At 44.4% G+C, this 8697-nt stretch overlaps 1 long non-coding RNA gene across 1 annotated transcript; it reads right to left on the bottom strand.

Moving 5' to 3' along the window:
- Positions 1 to 5704: 5704 nt before the first annotated feature.
- On the bottom strand, positions 5705 to 7793 carry LOC121140162. The gene is made up of 3 exons (XR_005876970.1): positions 7659 to 7793; positions 5995 to 6096; positions 5705 to 5882 (listed from the first exon to the last, which is right to left on the bottom strand). It is a non-coding gene; the product is annotated as an uncharacterized LOC121140162 (long non-coding RNA).
- Positions 7794 to 8697: the final 904 nt, after the last annotated feature.

Genomic DNA, 8697 nt, shown 5'->3' with positions numbered 1-8697 from the left:
CCTACCAAGAGTAAAAGGACAGACTCTAGATATCCCCTATGTGGAAGGATTTGGCAATAGGGTGGGAGGGAGGGGGAGGGGAGTGCGGGAAGAGGGGAAGGAGAGGGAACTGGGATTGACATGTAAAACAAGCTATTTAAAATTAAAATAAAAAATGATAAAAAAAAGAATCTGGCGGTGTCATATTTGTTTTTCTGTTGCTGAGTGTGTTTTTGTATTGTCTCTTTCCCATCTCTTCTTCTAGTGGGTGCAGAAAGAGCCCCTTACTGGTCTGGGGACCAGAGTTCCCTTTTGGTGGGTGCTAGCAAGTCCAATAATCTGGTGGTTCTTCTATTCCTTGTCCAAATGCTGGTCCCATGGGTGGAGAAGAAGAACAGGAATCTGGGGCGCTTAGCCTCCTACCTGGTCCCCTGGACCCTATGCTGGGTCCTTTTGTACCTGATCCAGAACAGCTACTCCCCTGGTCTCCCTGGCTCCTCTGGTTTCCTGGTCTCGTTGGCGGGAGAGAAGACCTGGAGTCTGGGGTGCTTGGCTCCCAGGGGATTGGGAGCTCTGTGCAGTTCCCAGGCAATCTGCAGGTACTGGAACACAGGCCAGGAAGCCGGCCTGTTTACCTGATGCTGCCGGAGGAACCGCTGCTTCCCTGGACTCCAGTAAACTTTTTTCAATTAGCCGGTAACAAAAGCTACATCTGAGGGGAGTGAATATCTTCATGGGCCTCAAGGTTTCTGGTGTCTTGACTAATGGCATTGAATGCATCCCAAACTTGAAAAAAACTCTTACCCTGCATGCAGCCCCAGAACACAAGGAGATAGGTTTTTAATTTTTTAATTCAAGGCTGTGAGGCCAGACCATCTGTTGCAGTCCTTACTGTCTGTGAAACTTTTTCCATTTAAAGCTGTTTCTCTCTGGACTTTATTAATTGTTTAACACTCTGGACTTGGTTAATTGTTATTCTTGTTTTCTATATAAATTTTAGGACTTAAACATAAACAGTTACTTATCTGAGCCTTTAATTTTGTATCATAAGCTGAGGTTAGAAGTTTGTGAACAGTGTTATTTGCTAGGAAATTTAGTAGACAGTGGTTGCTAGTCTCTGTTATCAGCTTGGCCTGACTACAGAAATTGGCATAGCAGGTTTAGGCTGACTTTGTGTCTAAAAGCTCTAATTCAACAAACCAGACACCTGCATCTCTATCCTTGAATATAATCTGTGAAAGTCTAACTTGTGATTCATACATAGAGACATTCAGTCTAATTTGAATATGCTCTTTAGGTTTTGAATAAATTAATGGTATTTGGCTTATTTTAGAACTGAGAAGAAATTGTTTTCTTCATGCCAGTTTGAGCCAGTTTCACAAAACAGAACCAAAGTGTTCTATATTCCCTGTGGAATAATAAATCCAGTTATGAAATATATCATAGTATGTTTCTGTTGATCAAGAGTATGCAGTTGATGAGAAATCATCTTCTTGCCTGTCCACAGATTTAAGTGCCCATAAGACTGTGATGCAAATATGATATTAATAATAGTACATGCACAAGTTACATGAAAATACACTGTGATGAGGAGATTCCACAGCTGTTTTAGCACATGTGAATTTCAGACCGAAGCTGTGTTTACCAGAGTCTATGGTAAACCTTGCTTGAATAGGGTTCTCTCTACCATAGAATAATCATCTGGTGGGTTGACATCTGAGATTTCAAACAACAAGTGCAATATTTGTATCATGCCCTTCAACAGCTCATGAAAACTAAGGTTAACAATGCTTTTACTAGGTATACGTGATTCTTCTCAAAAAACAATATGGACTCTGACAGTTAAGGTAAGCAGCTACTTGACAGAAGCACTTGGGGCTCATGCCTTTGGCACATTCTCTTCATTATAACTGAAATGGAAAGACCCATCTTGTCTGTGGTGGGACTATCCACTGGGCAGCAGACCCTGGATGTGTTACATGGAAAAAGCCACCTGAGCACAGGCATTCATAAAACCTTCATTCTCTTCTTCTGACAGTAGATATAATATAACCAGCTGCTTCAAGCATCAGTTGCCTTAAGTTCCCTAAGATAGACTGTACCTTGGAAGGGGAGCTAAAATAAATATCCTTTCCCCATTCTGTTGAACAGAGTGCTTTATCACAGCAACAGGAAAAGAAATTCACACAGGCAGGCAGAAGCACTGTATTGTTTTATTTACCAGGAAATCAACCTGGACTCACTCACAATTAAGCTTGGAACACAGGTAGTACACCAGCAGCCTCTTGCAAAGACCACACCATCCTCTGCACAACTTGCAGGGTGAATCAATGACTTCCACATTGCCTATCAATGGCAGTTGTGACTTTGATTGGTTGCTCTGATGGTGCCCCTTTTTTATTAAGACTCTGCTTGCCATCAACACTTGGTGTATCGAGGGGAAGGGATAGCTGGGCAGACGCATAGTGGTGAGATACACATAAATAGCATTGCCATCTTCATGTTTTCTTTTCTAGGGCTCTCACTACAAAATAGAATTCCTTCACAGGGTTCTTCCACTCTCTGATGTTTAGGAACTTCACACTGGTCTTCCTGTACCAGGTTCCTGAGACCTACATCAGACAGAACCCTGAAAACATGGGTAATCAAAGCTAGGTTCTCTTTCAGGCTCTAGCAAGTAGGTAGGGACCAGAAGAGACATTCCAGAGCCCAGGCTGCAGCCCCTGACATGGACTGGGCCCAATTCTCAGTCGTGTGTTCTTTAAAATTTGCCTGAAAACCCATGTTTCAGTTAAGCAGAAGGTGTCTGTCCCAAATGCCCCCAAAATTTTGGGTCTAAGATAGAGTATGGCATTCCATGACCCAGAGAGGCATTCTGGTTCTTGTGTGTCGAAACGACTAGGAACCCTCAGTGTTCCAGGTATGCTAGCCCGGAGGACCCATGCTTGCTGGTAGAACAGCAGTAGAAATAGCAGGGCAGTAAAGAAAAGTTAAGACTCCAGGTTGAGATGTAGTGCAAACTGGGGAAGCCAGAGAGAGAGGGGACAGGAAGAGAGAAAGAGGGGCTGCAGAGAGATATTTGGGACTCTATACTGGGACTCTATACAGTCCCAGTATGGCTCTTACCCTCTAGGGTCCCAATAGCTCCAATATCCTAGAACAAAAGCCACTGTACCCTGGATCATCCCTAATTGGTCTGCTACCATGAAGCCCAAGAAATAAGCCACATGCCTAATGTTCATAAGAACCAATTCACCTCTACCATATCCCAGAAGCAAGGCTTCCTGTGGCCAGGCTTCAAAGTTGCTTTCTACATGAGGATCACTAGACAAGAACAACTCTGGCTCTCATTTCCTGAAGTCACCATGGGGATGACCATAAAATAACATCCCCCTTACAACACACTTGATCCAGGTAAGTTGGACTGCCAGTTTCCATAGCCGCTGAAGCATACCACTGGCTTTCCTGTGAGACCTCATCCATTTGTTTGAACCTGTTTTCTTCCGCCCAACTGTCCTCTATCAGTGGGTACTCTGAATGGTGTCTATCCTCCCAACGGTCTAAATTCCATGGCGTATACCGTTTGAGCAAAGCCAGCCAGGCCTCAGAGTGGGTCAAGTGTGCATAGAAACCAGGAATTCTTCCCACTGTGTGTACATAAGGATAAAGGAAGTCAAGCAATATTTGTCTCACCCAGCAGGGATTGTAGAGAGAAATTTGAGTTTCCTTGGGGATGGGATCACTGGGTGCACGGGCCTCCTCAGAGGATGACAGTTTCAGATGGTTCCCTCTTCATCAGTTATTCCTCATACACTCAGGTATTCTTGAGAACTGTGAGAACTCCTAACCTAGCCTGTTGTAGAACTCTGTCCTCTAAGCATAACACCCACAACATCTTCTTTTTTAATTAATTTTTATTTAAATTAAAACAATCTTATTTTACATACCAATCCCAGTTCTTTCTCTCTCCTGTCCTCCCATTCCCAACACCATGCCCCATCTCATCTGCCTCCTCAGGGAGGGTGAGGCCTCTCATGGAGAATCATCAAGTCTGTCACTTCATTTGGGCCAGGGCCTAGGTCCTCCCCCATGTACCTAGGCTGAGAGAGTGTCCCTCCATAGAGAATGGGCTCCCAAAGCCTATTGTGCACTAGGGATAAATATCTTTATCAACTAGTTAATCTGGGGCTGAGGTCACCAGAATCAGAGATGTCCAGACACAGGAATTCTAGATATGGGGGAAGTCAAATACTCATGTTCTCTTCCCCAAACCCGGATAAAAAGAAAGGGAAAATTTACACCACATGTCCACTTCAGTTCTAGCCATCTCCTTCTCTAGCCCACAAACCAAAACACCATTGAGACCAGGTCTGAAGATGTTCTCTTAACTAAGCCTGGGGTGAGTCCTTACACCTTCAGGTGAGATTCCATCGACTCCCTACAGGACCTCCCTTCCAGATACATCCACTCTATCCAAACCACCCATATTCTTATTTTGGAGTATGTAAAAAATGATAACTAAAGAAAATTCTACTTATATACCTGTGGGGAAGTTGTCATTCATGCCATGGGAGAGTCTTTTCAGTGGTGTAGCATCTTATGTGTCAGTCATGCCCATGTAAGCAACCCCTCACCCTTGATCATTATATAAACAAACCACACTTTGGTTTACCTAGTTGCTTTTAAGTGTAACTGTACTTCACCCTGTTGTATTTGCCAGTCAGGTGTTGAAAGATGTTTGTCAATTCACATAATACGACCTATCATGGCTCAGAAGCACCCTGCCACTTTCCTGTCCTGGAAGCTCTGTGTGGGGCAGCTGAAAGGTACAACAGATGTTCTGAGCTATGGCTGTTCCCTCTGTGGTGCTTTCTGTCTTCCATTCGCTCCTCAGGGCATGAATCCACTATGGATGACAACCTCTGGCTGGCATCCACAAGGGCCAGGTGCCAGATGGGCTCCGTTTTCAAGCACACATTTCATGGCCATAGAAGACTGACTTTCAGAAGCCTCATGCAGAGGCTGGCCCCAGGCTGACCTGGATCATTACAGGAAAGCCACCTGTTTTCCTGGATCTGGGAAGACGGCAGAAAGAGGATTTCTGTAGTTTGTATGAAAATGTCTTTCCCCAAGAAAAGGCATGTGATGTGAAAAGGAAGGAGATTGTTGGAACTGGAGTGGAGATGTGGGATAAGTTTTCGGTTCCTTTGTATCTGGGCTTGGGGAGGAGAATGAGTGTGTTTAACTTCCTCCATATGTGGAATTCCTGTGTCTGGACATCTCTGATTCTGGTGACCTCAGCCCCAGATTAACTAATTGATAAAGGTGGTAAAGGCCTTGCCTGTAGATTCTGTTTTCCCCATTTACAGAGCGCACAGTACTTCCTCCATGGCCCTCTCAACAGGGTTACGATCCAAATTTAGGCACCAGAACACTGGAGGTGTGTACTGAGACCCCATTTTCCTGCATTCCCTCACTTGCTGACTGAAATCTGCTTGCCTGTGACTCTGATAACCATTTCTTCCCCTCACTAGCCATAAGGCATGTCCCTTTCTCTAGATGCTCTAGCTGCCAAAGGTGAGACCTGTGACCCTGTGTGCATGACATTTCACTGATGTCATTCACCCATGAATGCTGGCGATCATGGTCACATCTCTGTGTCTTCTTGTGCCAGAGTAAAACAAAACCAGGTCGCCATTTGATCACACATGACACATACAGAAGGGAATATCAACCACCTTTACTAAAAACTGAGGCATTACAGGGACATGCAGGTGTGCCCTTTTTTTGGCACCTGGCATTGTATGTAGAGATGGACAGGGTGAGTGCAGTAGTCCCAGGTCCTGTGTAGACTCTGTGGTACTTCTCAATGCATTAAGATACTTTGCACGTGCCACAGGAATCTATTTAAAAACAGAGATAGGTGAGCCTGCAGAATATTTGTGTGCTCACTGTCTTACAGAAAAATCATGAATGGAAGGGAAATAGAAATAAGCAAAATAGTAATCTCATTACCATCACATCTAGGGCGGAAGAAGTGTGTTTTGTTCAGCCCTTGTCTTTTCGCAGTGTTTTCAAAAAACAACAGTATTTGTTTCTTTGGAGCCTTTTTGCGACCTGCAGAGCAAGTGGATATGAAACAAGTGGATGGAAAACACTCTTGCTGTAGACAGTTAGCCCACTTATCATTCAGACACTTTCTGTGACCTGGGAGATTTCAAGCCATAGAAAGAGCATCTCCAGTTGAATACTCCTGAGCATGAGGGGTACCAGGTTGGAGCAGTGCAAAAGGACACTAGTCGGTGTTTCGGTCTAGAGTCTCCATGTCTAGGCTGAGAGACTCCTAGGCCATTGTTGGAATGTCTTGTGTGCAGAGACTACTGGTTGGAGACAGTGGGTGGTCAGGCTGTTCTGGAGAGAGGGAGGAGGCACAGGGCAGCCTCATGTCCTGAAGGATCACGAGTGCAGAGCTACTGGAGATTACACCAGACGTTAGAAATGCCCTGCCAGCATTGGGGCTCTAAGTGCCTGGTGATAGGTGCAGGTGGAGGTCATGTCTCCACCTAACAAGGGTAAATTTAGAGCCATGTGTTTTCATGTGTACAACAATATCCAGAACCCCACTGTGAGAACAGACACAGCATGGAATTCTAGATCAGAACACCTGTATTCCTTAGGTTGTGACAAAAAATCCCTCTACAGGAATACACACATGCCTAAGACCTACTTTTGCTCCCACTTGGCTAGTGTGTGTATGTGTGTGTGTGTGTGTGAGTGTGTTATGTGAACATGACTGTGTGTGTATTCATGGGTGTGTGGTAGATGGTTTGGTGTGTCTGTTTGTAAGGATATTGACCAGAGCAAGATGTCCATCATCTCCCTCCACAGCTCCCAACACTGTTCCCTTGAGACACAGTCTCTCTTTGAACTTGAACTTCATCATTGTGGCTACATTGCCTGGGCAACCAGCTCTGAGGACCTACTTTGTCTTCTATAATAATGGGGTTACAGGCATGCTTCCATGCCTAGCTCTTTGTTAGGTCTTATGACATGGATTCAGACCTTCATGCTTGCAGAGCAGGAAATCTTAACCACTGAGATTTTCTAAGCCTTGTTCAAGTTTCTCCTAACATTTTGAACTAACTGAAGGAAGGAGAGAACAAAGAAATATTTTTCTGTACTTATCTCTGGATGAAACTGTACATGAACTCTTCCTTCACTAATTTGTCTAACATTTCTCATTTGATATTATGACAAATGTGAATTTTAGCACCATAGATCTGTCTTGGTAAAGGGAGGAAACTAAGTACAACAGTTATATAGTAAAACTCTGTTTTCCACAATCTGGTTGTTAGACCAGGCCCTGATACCGTGACAATAGCACATTGTCTCCAAATGTTTCTCAATGTCCCCATGGGAAGTGAGTCCAATCAGATCCATTCTTAGAACAGGACAAGGAAAAGGACTGGTTGAGAAAGGAGGGGAAGAGTCAGAGCTAAGTGAGCCTTGTGCTTCAGGAGTTATCTGGAGAGGACTGAAGACACATCAAGAGCTTACAAACTACTCTCTCAAAGACCCCAGCATCTCAAAAAGACCAGAAGTTGGATTATTAGTGCATGAGAGCAACAGATAGTGACCAACTTTTTATCTCTCATAATCTTAAGCAGGATGAGACTCACCCATTAGCATCATCATCACGTAATGTAGATTTCTGACCTTGCTGACATGGCCAGCAACAGCGAAGTCTTTCCCAAGCACAAATACGATAAAGACTACATGGTACGTCCCTGTGGAGAAATATAAATCATGTGGCTGAAAGCTGACAACATCAGAAACCAAGTGAACCCAAGTACTCACAAACAGTGTAGTAACCAGGATGTTCAGTTTCATCCAGATGTACCTTGAACTCAATACATCCAATAGGATTCCTGTAACACAGGACAAAAACATGGATCCCTCCATGGCATCAGCCCTGTCCTTCTCTGTTGCCATCCTGGAAATATATAATGAGTTGACCACCGACCCTCCTTCTGATACATGTAGCTTCTAGCAATGCTAACAGCACATGGCTTTCCACAACCTCTGTGTCCCCTCTTTCTGCACTCTACTTCATGGCAAGTGGGAAGACCAGAAAGAGATGGTATATATCTGCAGATTTCCCATATTCCCAGTTCTGAAGAGGATTCCTGACAGCCCAGGCCATTTTCCCCAAGAGTCAGGTCCTGTCCTGATTCTCCTACAGTGTCTCCAAAGGTATCCCCAGAAGACCAAGTTCTAGACCTTCCCTCGCTACCCCTGGCTCATCACTATTCATTGAACTAAGTGAAAATCTTGAGCTTCTTAAAGATCTGTGCCTGAACAGAAATAAGTACAGAGTCTACACTGGCTTCATGCTGCAAAGAGGGACTAGAGATGAAAGCTTTAGTCCTCCTGGGAGTGTCATAGGAGACTAGCATGTGATTGCTGGGTCATCTGTTTTTGTCTGGTGTCCTGTGCACATCTCTCCTTTGTTTACAGAAGTCACCTGACACATTATCCAGACAAGACAAGAGGATTCACATCGAGTGCCCAGCTGTTGTCAGGGACATGTAGGTGGTTAGAACAGTGAGTCCATTGATCCTAGTGAAAAGAGGGCTATCTGAGGGCAGATACTTACGAGATGTTCATCCTAAACTCCAACTTGCCAAGAAAGTTCCTGACGAATGTGAAGGGCGGCAG

Source organism: Mesocricetus auratus, unplaced genomic scaffold, assembly GCF_017639785.1.
Source record: "Mesocricetus auratus isolate SY011 unplaced genomic scaffold, BCM_Maur_2.0 Super-Scaffold_100004, whole genome shotgun sequence".
Classification (NCBI taxonomy): Eukaryota; Metazoa; Chordata; class Mammalia; order Rodentia; family Cricetidae; genus Mesocricetus; species Mesocricetus auratus.
Note: the sequence above shows the minus strand (reverse complement) of the source record. Positions and strands in the feature narration are given on the sequence as shown.